Source organism: Tympanuchus pallidicinctus, unplaced genomic scaffold (genome assembly GCF_026119805.1).
Source record: "Tympanuchus pallidicinctus isolate F22 unplaced genomic scaffold, pur_lepc_1.0 scaffold25, whole genome shotgun sequence".
Lineage (NCBI taxonomy): Eukaryota > Metazoa > Chordata > Aves > Galliformes > Phasianidae > Tympanuchus > Tympanuchus pallidicinctus.
This window is the reverse complement of record NW_026294742.1, coordinates 8,655,207-8,670,106: the sequence shown is the minus strand read 5'-3', so window position 1 is coordinate 8,670,106 and position 14,900 is coordinate 8,655,207. Positions and strand designations below refer to the sequence as shown.

The window sequence follows — 14,900 nt, the reverse complement described above, 5'->3', positions numbered from 1 at the left end:
AAGCCATGGCAGTCCTCAGCACTGCTGAGCAGCAGCAAGCAGAGCCAAACACAAAGTCTGTCTGTCTGTTGGAGGGGAAGGTGGGATTAAGGCCAAGAATGAGAGCAGTTCGAGCAAGAACACACGAACTTCCTTAGATACATTTCTGAGCCAGGCATCAGAAGCTCCAGACCAGCAGGGTGGTTGCAGCCCAAGCTCTGGAGCCCAGCCGTGCTCATCTCTCAAGCTGTGTCCCATTCTGACAGCAGCAGTGCCAGGACTGCTCTCTGCTTCCTCAGCCACTTCCACCTTCAGGTAACTGCGCTGCCGTTTTGGTTTGATTGCAGCATCCCAGAGTGAATAACTGGCAACGAAAGCAGGGCTGTCAGAGCATGGGGCAGCCCCGCGGTGTGCAAAAACGCAGCAGAGCAGCTCTACTTCCTATTTCCTTTTCCGCAGAACCAAAAATAATTGCTGCAAAGGTCGCAGGGTCTGGGGCAGCAGCAGGACAGCAGCGGAGCAGTGATGGTGAGAGCCAGCATTGCTCAGCCACTGTGATTGTCTGAGCAGCTTTCTGGTGGCCTGCAATCCTCAGCTTTTGCAGGGAGTCTGAGATACACATTGGTGTTTGTTGTGCTTTTCTGTAAGATGAAGGGCCAGAGGGGGAGCACAGGGTCTGACTGGAGGGAGGTGGGCAGAGGGCTCCAGATGGGGGGGCAGGAATTGTTCCCATGGCTGGGACCTGCTGGTACCATAGTTTGAGCACCTTGCTCAAACTTGTGTTGCTTGCAAGCAGAGAAAATGGAACTATTTTGTACAAACGCCCATTCAAAGACAAAACGCAATAGGAATATGGAAGATCTGATTTTAAATAGTGAAATCAGGTCATGGTCCAAGGCTCAGAAATCCTTAGCAAGCAGGCAGTGAACAGGACTCGAAGCCAATGCAAGTTAATGGTAGGAAATAGGAACTGAAGCAATATCTGCTGATGGGAAAAGAGAAGTGGCCGCGATGTTTCTTGGAGGGTTTCACCTCCGTGCACTTCCCTTCATGCACAACACTCCTTATATCAATTGGGAAAGAGAGCAATTGGAGTCAGATGTCTGACTGCTAAGGGCATGGAGGGGACAAGGAAGGGCGTTGTGCAGTGACTGATTGAGGTGGCACCTCACGTGTAAAGTGTCATCTTCCTTCCTGCAGAGAAGTGCACTGGGAAAGCAGCCCGTCTGCTGTGGTCTGTTCTGCTGGCAGACCTGACCCTTTTCCTGCCCAGGGGAGAAAATACAGAAAACAGAAAGATCTGTCCCTTGTTTTGGGTTTTAAGACTACTTCTGATGCAGCGAATGAGCGTGGAGCTCTATGGAAGCAAGACAGGTCAGTGCAGCAGGCTGGCAGCGGGCACATCTGTGTGTGTCAAGGTTGGACCTCCTGGACTGCCTCCGTCTAATGATGCTGTGCTGTGGGTTTGTTTTAGGGCAGCCAGGTTGAGTGCAGGGCAGTGCTTGTATGCCTGCCTTCTTGTATTTACACACAGATCAAGCACACAGGTGCACCCAGCACCACAACAACCCATCTGCAGTGAGCATTCACTGGAATGGCTGCCCAGGGAGGTGGTGGAGTTGCCATCCCTGGCAGTGTTCAAGAGGTGCCTGGATGAGGAGCTATGAGATATGGTTTAGTAGCTTGTGGTACCAACAGGAACAGGAGGGTGGTTGGACTGGATGATCTTGCAGGTTGTTTCCAACCTTGTGATTCTGTGAGCATGCAGGCACTGCCAGGGCTGTACACAGGGGACCCTGGGCTTGGGTTAATTGCTGTGGTAACTGCCAAACCAGAGCCTCCCACCTCTTCCTATGGCAGCACTCTGCAGCACCTCCTCATTTGTACACTCACCCATCCGTGCCCCATCTCACCTTGTGGCAATGAAGTTTAACAAGGATGAAGCCAAACCTCGTTGTTTGAGGAGAAAAAACCTATTTCTACCCCTCAAACCCAGGCTTGGCGCCCGCTCCCACCTCATCAAACACAGCAGATCCCCATCCCAAACCCCTCTGCAGGACGGAGCCTTCGGCCACAGAGCTGCAGCTCACTGCCTGCCACGGCTCATACAGAAACAGCGCGGTGCGAGGGCCGACCTGGCGCTCACCCCCAGCAGCCTGGGAAACTCCGACCACAAACGCGCTCTGAATGCATCCAAAGCCACAAGCTGATGCTTTTTTTTTTTTTCTTCTTTTTTAGCTCATGAGCTGTGACACTTTTTCTAAAGGCCCTCGTAATGTTACAAAGGAGAACTGAAAATTCCCGAGGTGATTTTATGCAGTGTGAAATATGAGCGCCTCCAGGTTTATCTCTCGAAAGCCAGCCTTTGCTGCGCTCTGGTTTGATGTTCAGAAGGACAGTGACGAACGAACATGGACAAATCTGCTGTGTGCACAGGGAGAAAAGGATCCTGCCGAGGAGACCTCTCCAAAGGCCTTTTATTTTTACCCAAACCTCTTTTTTTTTTTTAAGTTTTTAACACTTTGAATTTTCAGTACAGCAGCAGATGTTACTCACCAAATCCCTCCTAAATATTCTCTGTTCTACAGCAAACTGTATTTTGAGATGACAAATCTGACTTTATAAGGAGCTGGGCAGCTAACTGAGGACCTTGCTGGGGGTGAGCCTGGCCTTTAAAGCCCCAGGGTAAGCGAGGCAACGCCTGCTCCTGTTCCTAGATGTGTCCTGTTCCTGATGCCCCCATCCCCCAGCTGGCAGCAGGGAAACTCAGCTGGGGTCCCAAGGCCACGGTTTGGGCTCCATCCCCATTGCAGACCCCCCCCCTGCTCAGCAGGACGGTCACTATGGCTGTTGGCACTGTGAGTGCATTCCAAAACCAACTTCTAATGCACCGGCTGCTTCTGTGAAGGCAAAACTCCTGCAGAGAGGGGTTGGGATGAATTAGTCCAGCATGTGTTGGGTGGATGAAGCTCTTGCTGAAGGCTCACGCTTGGCACATTTTGGGAGCTGAAATCCGGAGGCTGAAATCCAGCTCAGGTTGCCCAAGGCCCCGTCCAACCTGGCCTGCCTTGGCTGCGATGATCCGGGCTCAGTAGGAAACCCACAGCCACCAGCATCCCCAGCACCCTCACACGTCTCATCCAGGCATGGAGCATTCCAGCAGTCTGCAGTCACCAGCCACCTCCAGGACCACCGTCCCCGTGGGTCCTTGGTCACTGTGGATGTGGAGCTGTCACAGGACCCCGTAATCAACCGCTGCACCCCTGGGAGGAGGGGTGTCCTGGTGGGACCTCTCCCTGTGCACCTCCTGGCGATGATCACATGCTGTAAGGGAAGGGACAGTGTTGACACATTGAGTGTTTTTGTTTTTCTAGTTCAACTTTGAAAAGGAAAAAGAGAGAGGAAGGTAAAAATCGTATAAGGATAAAAAGTGACAGCAGTGGGGCTGCAGGCAGAGCCCCTGCAAGGCAAAGCACAGCCCTAGAGTGATGCAAAACACCCCAAAGCACATCAGCAAGCAGAAACCACGAGATAGAACCATACTGGCAAAATGAAGGCATAGCTTATCATAGAATCATTAAGGTTGGAGAAGAGCACTGTTATCATAGAATCATAGAATGGCTTGGGTTGGAAGGGAATTCAAGGATCATCCAGATTCAACCCCCTGCTTGCAATCATTGAGTCTGACCATCAGCTTCTCATGGAGTGTCTGGATGTTGATGCTAATAAAGTGCTTTTGGAGAGTGGCACAGAAAGCCTCAAGTGGCTGAAATGGGCGCTGGAATTGGACTTGGTTGGAGATTTCTCCCCACCCATGTGCTTTGATTCATGTACTCCAAAAGAAGATGAAAGTGGAATTTCCCACAGGAAATGCAGGTTTTGCTCAAAATACCCCACATAAATAGAAAACCAAACCAAAAACACTTGTTGAGCCCATTGAAAAAATAAAATCCAAGAGGCTGCTGCTGGATTGAGGTGAAACGCCAAACCTCTGCGGCTGTGTGCGCCCCTGAGCTGCGTGGAGCTGGCATGGAGCTGGGGCAGCTCCCGACCCACCTCCTGCCCTCGGCACCCGCCTGGCCTGCCCTGCCCAGAGGGCAATCTGTTGGACCTCCACTTATGTAACACAGCTAATATGAACCAGCTGAGTCACAGAAATCATGTCAGAATTTCCTGCGGATGTTTCGTTAGCCTTCTTTTTTTGTTTTTTCTCTCCTAGTTCATGCAGGTATCCCCGAGCCTCTCTGAAAGTAAGCATGGTAAGCATGGGCTGCCCACCAGCCCTGCACTCTGCTGTGCTTCGGGAAGAGCCCAGCACAGCTCCAGCTCTCAGCCACGCTGCTGTGCTCTGCTGTTTTCATCTTGGGGCCGTTGCCCATTTCTTCCTCCAAACCGATTCTTCTCAGTGCTTGGCTCAACATTTTTGCTCTTCTTGGGTCAGCCAAAGGCACTGCTGCTCCTGGCCCAGCTCAGCTAAGCTGTGGGGCACGGAGGGGTGGGAAGGGCTGCATCGTTCCCCGCTGCCATCCCAAACCCAGAACAGCCCCACTCCCCTCGCAGCTAAAGGAGAGAAGGTCTGGCTGCATCCCCACCAACCCAAGCAAAATGCTTGCAGGATCCTTCCTGATGCTGGAGCACGTTGCCCCTTTTCATAGAATCAGAGAATCACAGAATGGCCTGGGTTGAAAAGGACCATAATGATCAATTGGCTTTCACCCCTCTGCTATGTTCAGGGTTGCCAACCATGAGATTTTCCTCCATTTTCAAACCAGAATTCAATCAGTGCTGCTGAGGCTGTGCTCACCCTATGGGCTCTGAGCTGCTTCCCTGCTTGGCAGAGAGGAGTGTGGCACAGGGGGTGACAGGAGCACCCAGCATCACCCTGCAGAGCTCAGGTGGTGTAAATTCAGGCCCCACACCCTCAGCACTCGAGGTCTGTTGGTAGAGGGCAGCCAAGCACGGGTATTGCAGTTTGCAAACACCAACAAACAAATTTACCTCTTTCGTTCTTCCTCCTGTGTGAATGAAGCTTTAAGAGCATGTGGCCCCACCTTGCAAAGCTCGGGATAAAGGGCTGTTATGGGTTTTTCTTCCCTTTTACAGTTACAGCTTTGATTCTTTGACATTTGCCTTGTTTTTTTGTTTTTTTTTTTTGCCATGCAAATGTGACTGCAAAGCGCTTCCTGTTGCTGTGTCAGGTGTGTGCAATGCAATGAGCTCTCATTGCAACATGGCCCTCGAGCCCTGAAATGTCCTCAGAACCCTGACAGCATTATGGGGCAGCATCACTGACACTGCAGGCAGTGAGCAAAGAATGCAGCCTGCACGGCAGAGCTCTTATGGGTAATACTTTGCCAGAGGGGCCTGACCCACATCTGGGCCTCCTGCGCCTCCAGCCAAGCAGCTCCTCCTGCCTTCGTTGTGGATCATCAGTGGGACAGTGGTTGGTGGGCACAGAGATCCCTGCCACGGTGCTGGGTGTGAGGAGCTGAGAGTGGTTCTGTGACAGACACAGCCAGCAGCACAGCCCCAGAGCCAACAGGCTTACAAGATTCACTGTGATAATTAAAGCAAACACCAACATAAACCCCCCACCAACGCGTTGTGATGCTGCAGAGCAGCATGAACTCAGCCAGGCAGTCTGGGTTGCCTATGGATCTGCATAATGCAGAGGTGCTGCAGCAGCTCTCTGTACAATAACAGTGTTATTGCTTTGCCAGGTTGCTCAAGACAAAGCAGATGGGCACACGCTTGCACCTTTGGCTTCAATCATTCACCTTTACCCAAGCCAGCCCCAGGCAGCCCCTCAGCCTGGCTCCTCCCAGCACTGCATGCCCTGGTTTACGGGAAGCAATCAGCCCTCCATTGCAGCAGTGCAAGGTCCGTGCAGGGCTGGCACCTTGCTGCAGGAGCTGTGAGCATGGCTGCTGCAGCACAGCCTGCTCTGCAGAATAGCCGTGCCAAGAGGGAAGCAAACACGCTCCCAAATACCTCTCCAGAGCAAAGCTGCCAGCACTACAAGCCCTGGCAAACAGAAAGAACTACTGAGAGCTGCAGCCCCTCCTGCCCAGGGCAGCATTGTGTTGGGCTGAGTCCTGCAGCACCGAGCAGTCATGGCCCCTGCAGCTCAGTGCACACAGCAGGAATAGGGCTCTAAAGCCAAAAGAGTTCCCCTACTCCAGCTGTCTGCAGCTTAGTGCTCTCTGCAGCTCCCCAAAAGGAGGCTGTGGCAGTGGGGGTTGGACTCTTCTCTCAGCAAACAGAGATGAGAGGTGAGGGGACGGTCTCACATCATGCCAAGTTGGGGTTAAGGGGGTGTGAGGAACAATTTGTTCCATCAGCACGGGCACAGGCTGTCCAGGGAGCGGGGGAATCACCATCTCTGGGGGTGTTCAGGGCTGTGGGGATGTGGCACTGGGCATGGTGAGGTGGGGTGGGCCTGGAGGTCTGAGAGGTCATTTCCAACTTTAATGATTCTTTGAAATGAAACAACAGGTATCCATCCAGGAGATCTTTTTTTTCCCCATGTTTCCATGCAAAAAAAAAGAGGAGGTTTGCTGAATGCAACACAGCAAACCACCCCCTCCTCCCCCTTCCCCCCAGGCTGCTTTGTGTGCCTAGAGATGTGTGTACATTTGATTCCAAACAGAGTGCAGGCAAGATAAATTACTGGGGAAGGACGTACTTCAACAAATGCATACTGTATATTTTTTTTAAACTGTCTGGGTCAGATTTATGCCTGTCAGCCAGAGGACAGTGCTCTCTGAAGCCAAACAAAAGCAGAGCCAGTGGTGTGCTCCTGGCAGCCAAGGTCACAGTGCTGGGACAGTGAGCTGGCAGGGCGCATCACAGCAGGAAGATGTGCTGCAGAACGTGGGCAGTTCCCCTCCGTGCAATGAAATCACCACCAAGAGGCACCCATAGAGTTGTTGGTGGCAGAACAACCTGCTACAGCTCCTACATTTGCACTGCCTCCTGTGCACCAGTCATGCACACACACAGCACTTGGTAGCCAGCAGCTTTCCTCCTGCACTCCCACCATTGGCACAGCATGGGGACAGCAGGGTTTTGGGACGTCCCCTCTGATCCTGTGCTCCAGCTGCGCTTCGCTGCACAGAGGAGAAGCAGGAAAAAAGCTGCAGGGCATCCCACACTGCTCTTCTTCCCACACAGCTGGGGGGCATCACACAGTTTCAAAGCAACACTGCAAGGAAATGTCCCATCAGCTCTCTGGGAATGGGCTGAGTTCAGTTTTCAGACCCACCTGCAGCCCTCGCAGGGCAGCTCCATGGTCTGGTGCTGCGATAGGAAGGTGTCACACTCATGTGCTGCACATCACATTCGAGAGACTGACAAGGCTCTAGGTGCACAGGGACCTCCCACAGCCACTCGTTATCACGGCCTCATCACACATTGTGCATCATTAACCACAATGCTCCTACAGAGGAAGACGCTGCGACTGCAGCACGTGAAGCATCAGCTACTTTGTACAGCGTTGTTTATTTCAGAAGAGAAGCCATGCAGACGGGGACAGCCACTGCCATGTTTACTGACCTCCTCAAGAGGCCTGTGACTCACGCCTCCCTTTCTTGTTTCTCATGGGTCTGAACTCCAAGGGTTGGATGGATAAGGCAATCCTTCTCCCTATCTAATCTCTTCCCTACTGCATTATCTCAACACAATGGTTTGCTTCTTTCCCCACAGCTCAGGCACATCGATGGGGAGAAGCAGTGGGCCAGCTGCACAGCACCAACAAGGCTGCACGACACCCATAGGGTTAAAACCAAGGCTGTCTGCACCAGGGAAGGATCACACAGGAGAACTTAGATTCATGGAAATAATGTACATGAAACCAAAGCGTCCACCTGCGTTTCTATACATAGTTTGCAGTTATGGAATTACAGAACTGTGGACTTGTCCCTATGGAAGGGATATCCAGAGATCCCCCAGTCCACCCCCCTTCAGCAGGTCCCCTACAGCACTTGCACCCCTCCTGGGCTCTGCTTCAGGCTTCTGCCACCTCAGAGCATGGAAGTTCTTCTTTATGTTCAGATGGAGCTCTCTGAGTTCAAGTTTGTTCCCACTGCCCCTTGTCCTGTTGCTGGTACCACCAAACACAGCCCTGCCCCGTCCTCCTAATGCCCTTCAGATACTGATCAGAACTGAGCAGATCCCCTCTTGGTTCTCCTTCCCCAGGGCTCTCAGTCTGTCCCCATCAGGAGGTGCTCCAGGCCCCCATCTCTGCACCCTCCTCTGGGCTCTCTCCAGTAGCTCCCCATCTGCCTGCAGCTGAGAACCTCACACTGTGTGCAGTGCTCCAGATGTGCCCTCCCCAGGGCAGAGCAGAGGAGAGGAGACCCTCCATTGCCTGCTGGCCACACTCTGTGCCGTGCACCCCAGGGCACCATCAACAATGGCCACCAGGGCATGCTGCTGGCTCATGGTCAACTGTTGGTGCACCAGGACCCCCAGGTCCTTCTCCACAGAGCTCTTTTCCACCAGCTCAGCCCTCAACCTGCACTGATTCAGTCACTCCTCCTTGTGCGTAGGACTCTACAGCTGCCTTTGCTGAACCTCACCAGGTTCCTCTCCACCCAACTCTCCAGTTACCCCTATTTCTCAAGTGGTATAAAATCAGCTCAGCTCCATCAGTCCCAGCCACCTCCAGCATCACCAGCCTGTTGCATCACACACCACCAATGGAAGGAATTAGACCAAAACATAACATGCTGATAGAAACACTCATGCGACAAATAAAAGCTCTTGCACGCGCACTAAGAGCAGGCAGCTAAGATGATTGCAAAGCACGAGAAGCACAGTTCTTACTGTGCTGCACGCCTGGCAGGGCACTGAACCTGCAGCAAGGCTGCTCCAAAGGCCGTGTCCCCGTCACACAGACACTGCACAGTGCAGCAGTCCTCGTGCAACCTCTCACTGCTGGCAGCATCAATGGGCACAGCACCAAGTCCCCCAGCACGGCTGTCTGGGAGCCGTTGGCTTTATTACCCTCTGGAGATCATTAACTCCGTACCCAGAATTTCCAGGCATGCAGACAGCGAGGATGATAAATGTCAGCTTTCTCCAAATGAGAACTGAATTCACTTTTCAGACTTCTCACGTGTGTGCTCACAAGTGGGACCAAGCGGCCGTCCTGCGCACAGCTGCTGCATGCAAACCCAGCTACCATTGTGCTGCATGTCAGGAGAAGAAATATATACATATATCCTAACCAGGGACTTCCCAGAGTCAGCAGACCCTGAAGGGATCATTGATCAGGATACTCTGGGGATGCTGCCAACTTGGCAAGAAACCCAAAGCTGGGCAGAAGCGAGACCCACGCATCCCACATCTGTACTGAAAACTCATGGCCAGCTTCCTCCAGGGAGGAACAATGCATTTGTTTGAGGGATGTGAAGGTTTCTGTATTTCACTGATCCTGTGATTTAGGTGGCCAGGATACAACTCTCCTTTCTAACAGATATATGGGTAACAGTAGGGAAAGCACAGACTCTGAGTTGCTGCCATCCGGGACCTCCTCATCTGCACACACTGGCAGAGAGCGTTGGGCAGAGGCTGAAGCTGGCAGCCCAACGCTGTTGGCATCCAGGTGGGGTGGGACTTCTCATTCAGACAGCAGTGATTTATGAGAATTGCACAGAAGAACCTTTTCCTGTAAAGAGGTGGCAGAACTGGTTCTGCAGACACTCCTCACGCTCACTTGCTGATGGAAAGGAAGGTATTTATAGCGAGTGGGAGAGTTCAGGTGAAGTCACCGGCCAATTACTTGCATGCCAGCTGAACACCAGTATTGTTGTGTAAGCAGCACACAGCCTCGTTAAGTTGGGTTCCCGTTAATTGTCTCACCTGCAGAACCACCCCCTGATCCTGCAGTGCCAACGCAGCGGCTGAGGGGCGGTGATTTGCCCCACTTCCAGGGATCTTGGATCCCCACTTCCAGGGATCCTCGTCTGGCTCTCAAGGAGCAATTGTGGACGTAATTTGCTGAAACAATCACAAAGGCTGAAGAGAAGGACCTGAACACCTCGTTGGTGCTTTAATGGCACATCGATGGCCCCAGGTGGGGAGGAGCCCAGCTCTCCCTGCAGGCTTCCGTGGCAGAGCCAGCACTGAGGGCATTAAGGAGAACAGATGTACATCTTCCCTGTGTGGGGTAAGTGAAGCATGATCCATGTCAGAGTGTAACTCACACTGTGCACAACTACATCCTAAAGCACTTTGGCATTGCTCTGGCCTTTGGCACACAGTAATTTCTCCATCCTGCCTCATAGCAGCTATATTGATAAGACTTGTTCATCTTAAAAAAATAATAATATACGTACAGTAGATTGTTTTCAGCTCTTGCAGCCGAGTTTGGCAGGATGGGGCTGTGCTTGCCAGGCATCCCCAGCTGCTGGGGAGCGATAAGCACGGCTGCCATGGCAGCTCCTTCCCCACAGCAGCTCCAGATGAGACAGGAAGGGTGGGACGGCGTGAGCCCCGGGTGTGTGACAAACAGGAGGCTGAGGCTGTGGTGATGCTGAAGAGGCGCTGAAGGAAATGAAGCCCCATAGAGCTCACGGGCACAGCAATGAGTGGAACGGCTGTGGTTCTCACGCTTTTGCGTCTCTCTCCAGCTGTGCTGCAGCCCATGCAGAAGCTCTGTGCATTTCACCACTGAGCTGAACTCGAGCCCCATAAACACAGTGGTTTATGTGCTGGAACATCGGGAGATGTGACACAGCTGAAGCTGCTGTTGGGGCTGAGTTTGGCTTTGAGAACAAGGAACGGGTAGGAACAGAGCAGAGCTGTGCCAGGCTTCCTGCACAGGGCTGGCAGGGGGAGGTTTGGGTCCCAGGGAAGGCAGGCACAGTGAACTGGCAGCAACTCAATGCCCCATGCCTGCCATACAGCACAGGCACTGTGTGCAGCAGCTGCTGGGATCGACTGGGAGCAGAGGAACGCTCTTGAGAAGCACCGACAGCCACAAACTGCACTTCCAGTGTGTGAGAGAAAAGGAGGTGAGAAGGGAAAGGAGCCCAGCAGAGAACCAAAGCAAAGTGAAAGCAAAGCTCTGCCCTGGCTGTGCTCTGAGGATGCCTTCAGCTGTCAGAGCATCCTCCAGCCTCCGAGTCTCAGCCATCAGCCTCTACACCACAGAGAACACACACTGCCCGAGAACAACGCAGCTGCAGCTCTCCTGCCCCCTGCAAGGGCAATTTCCACCTGCAGAGAACTCGGAATAGGGCGAGACGAGCTCTGTGCGTGCCCTGACACTGCTTCGCTTGCGGGTAGGCCCCTTTCCACCCGGGGAAGGAAGGAGAGCAGCAGCAGCACGCAGCTCCCGAGCATCACAGTGCTGGCGCACCCGGCCCACAGCGGCACCGCTCCGTTCCTGGGGCCGCCGCCGCTGGGTACCACCGCCCTCTGCAGTCCCCGGGGAAAGGCGCAGCTCCGCCGCTCTCGTCAGCCCCCGCCTCCATCCCAGCGGGCTGCTTCGAGCTCCCTTTGATGTCAGTGAAGGCTGAGCCGATTTTGCAAGCCGTCCTTCCGGCCCCGTGCGCAGGGCGGGGGAGCGAGGCGATGCTCCGGGCACCGGGAGCTGATGCCCGTTGTGCTGCTGGACAAATGAACGTTGCTGCTTTGAAAGCTTTTCTTAGTAAAGGAAGCCGTACATATAAAATTACATAATTTCCCGTTTGATGCTATAAGCGGAAACGGGGAGTTTTGTTTCAGGTTTGTGTTATCACAAATGCTGGAGCAGTTGCTGTGCAGCAGCACATTAATCACAAGAGCAGAGCGCTCTGCGGCTTTGCAAAGCAGAAAGCAGGAGATGAGCCAAGGGCTCTGGCAGCTGGAGCTGCTTCTGACTCAGCTCAGAGAGCGAGGGAGCCCCAGCCTGCATCCCCAGCCCCGCCAGGCTCTCTGCGAGCTCTGACGACACAGAAAATCACAGTTAGGAGAGCCTTGAAGGCTCGATCCAACAGGAGGGCAGGTTTCGGGGAGAGCTGGAGCTCAGAGCTCACATATCCACATTTGGCTGCCACCTGCTCCTGGCACCACGTGATTTCCAGAACCCGAAAAGCTGAGCCGAATTCATCCAGCTTTCAGTTTTGAGAAAGCTGGTGCAGTTTTCCCAGCTGATGAATTTGCAGCCTTATCTCCAGAGCTTCAACGGGGTCAAGGAGCAGCACTTTGGTGCAGGGCCACGAGAGCTCAGCTGCAAACCCTCACACCAAGGCCACCAGCTCAGCTCTGGGCACCAAAATCCGCAACGTCATGCAACTGCAAGACACCATAAACATGTCTCTATTGCACCTTATTGTCTTTCCTGCACGAGATGAGCAGCACACGCTGCTGTTTTGCCTCTCGGCCCCACAGCCAGCATTCCCCAAGTGCTCTGAGGACAGAATGGATCATTCTATCAGCTCCTCTAAGGCATTCGTCACCAGAAAACACTCATAGTGCGACTCCAGAGCTTGCTTCACAGCCTTGTTTCTTGAGCTGAGGGCAAAGAGTTGAGAAAATCCCACTGCCTTATTTGTGCCCAACCTCATTTTCACCTCATTTTCAGCTGGCGCCCACAAGCTCTTTGTCCAAACCTCAGCTCTCTGCAAGCTCTACTCCGAGCATTCTGTGCATCTGAAGAGCATCTCTGGTAGCCCTGATGGCACTGAGCCCCCTGTCCTATAGCCTGGGTCCTGTGTGATGGCTGTTTGCTGAATGGGGCTTTTATTCCCCAGGAGAGCTGGCAGAGGCACAGCTGGATTTCAGCTGCCCAGGGTAAAGGTGCAGTGTGGGGCTTTCAGCTCTGGCACCTCTGCCTCTGGTAAACCTGATGCCTTGGGCTCCTCTCAGTCCCCCCATTGGCAGCTTTGTCTCCCCGACACCCAGGGATGCATTGGGCCCTGAGATTGCAGCCCACCTCTGGTTTTAAGGAGAGGACCACAGAAAAAGAGAAGGAACTCATGGCCACCTCAACCTTAAAGCTTTTGTGCTGAGCTCCTGATCCGGCCTCAGCCTGCCTCATGTCCTTAGCGCAGCCCTCCCTGCTCACACAGCTTCACTGCTCTCTTCTAACCAAATCTCTTTCTCCTCTTTCTCAGGCTCCTGACCGTCTCCTATTCTTCCTGCTCTGCCACCACCACCAGCGTTTACAGAGCTGCAATTCACACTCGATGTGACTCAGAACAAAGGAAAAATAAAGTTTTGGTTAATTACAATCTGCATAAACCAGTTTATACCCAGGGACTTCGCAGGACCAGTTCTGCCTTCCCAAATGCTGATCCCACCAGCACAACGTCTGTCTGTGATGCAGCGGTGCCTCCCTGCCTCTCTTGGCTGCATCAGAAAGTAGCCATAAGAGCAATCCGAGGCAAAGGCAAACAGCCGGGATGCAAAGCAAAAGCAAAAACAAAAACAAAACCGCAACAGCTCAGATAACTGAATTGGAAGGGCAGAAAGGGAAAAAAAAAAGGGAGAAAGGAGTCCTTCGGTGCAGTTATGCGGGGTACCCGATGCGGGTGGGTTAGACCCGATCCCAAAGAAGCCGTTATTTCCCCTTCAACCCGCACCTGCCCACGGCGGACGGCGCAGCAGCAGCGCTCGGTCGGACCGCAAACCGCACCGGCTGCGGGAGCGGCCACTCGGGGCACCCCGTCCCGGTACCGGGGCTCCGTCCGACCCCCCCTCCGCGCACCCCGGTCGGGGCAGCCCCCGCCCCGCTCCCCCATCCCCGTTCCCCGCTTACCTTCCCCTCGCTGCGGGCTGCGTGTGCCGCCTGCCCCGGTCCCGCTGCGGGGACATCGCCCGCTCTTTCCCTTTCGCTTTCCCTTTCCCTCTCCGCTGCAGAGGAGGAGCGCCCCGGCCCCACCCGCACGGAGCTGCGGGGAGAGTTCGGCCCCCGACCCACGGAGGAGCCCGAAGGCGCTGCTCACAGCGAATGGAAGAGATGGAGGGAAGAGGCGGCGGCGCTGGAGGTTAAAGAGCTCGCGTTAGAGGCGCGAGCGGGGCAGAGAAACTCCCCTACAGCTGTAGCCACTCATCTCCACAACCCTCAGTGGCTCTGAAGAAAGCTGTTTGCTTTTGGCCCCCTCGGAAACATTTATTTCTACAAACAGAAGTGAAGAAATGAGGCGGCAGCCCAGAGCAGAGGCAGCAGGGATTTTACCTTCTTAAATAATTGGCTTTTTCCTCGTTTGCTTTTATGGTTTTTGTTTGAGATGGAGCAGAAGGCACGGGGCAGGGCTCAGTGCTGCAGCAGCTGAGGATGAACAGTGACTGCACGGCTGCTACAAGCAGGCACAGCCCTGGGCTGTGCACACAGGGGCGGGCAGAACCGCTGCTGTTCGGATGCACAAAACAACCCCTAACTGAAAACGATCCGATGCACAAACAGCACCGGGCTGTTAAACGATGAAACTCCACCAACGTCCAACAGAAAGGTGCCCCTTTGAGCAAGGATTGAACCAGCTGGAAGCTATTCAATTAAAGGAAGAGGGCTGGCACTCGGTCAAGATACAACCTAGTTCTTCTCCAATGTTTCATAGGGCTCCAGAATCAAGATCCACATTCTACAGGGACCACGTGAAGTAAGTTGTTACTCAATAGCAGTTCTACACCCTGCTTTGTCTCCAGCCCTCATTGAGGATTACAAGCAGCCCAGCAGCCCCAGGTGCCCCGTTATCTCACCTCACTGCTTGCCCACTGTCACACTGAACTTGTGGTTGGGAGGAAATAAAGCAGGAGAGCAAGGGTGGCTCAGGTTTTTGAAGCCCATTTGTGGAGCTACAGACAGCAGTGACAGACAGTGATAAGCTATAAGGAAACCTCCCCCCCCCTTTGGCTTAGAACACATCAGCAAAAAGAAATCAACCACCATAAAGTCTACAGGACTGTAAAGAGAAGCAAAAAAGAAGCACCTC

At 53.5% G+C, this 14,900-nt stretch overlaps 1 long non-coding RNA gene across 1 annotated transcript; it reads right to left on the bottom strand.

Annotated features, from left to right (window-relative positions):
• Positions 1 to 2,401: 2,401 nt before the first annotated feature.
• On the bottom strand, positions 2,402 to 14,466 carry LOC128083777 (uncharacterized). Its single transcript, XR_008208186.1, has 2 exons — positions 13,727 to 14,466; positions 2,402 to 3,303 (listed from the first exon to the last, which is right to left on the bottom strand). It is a non-coding gene; the product is annotated as an uncharacterized LOC128083777 (long non-coding RNA).
• Between the last annotated feature and the right edge of the window lie 434 nt (positions 14,467 to 14,900).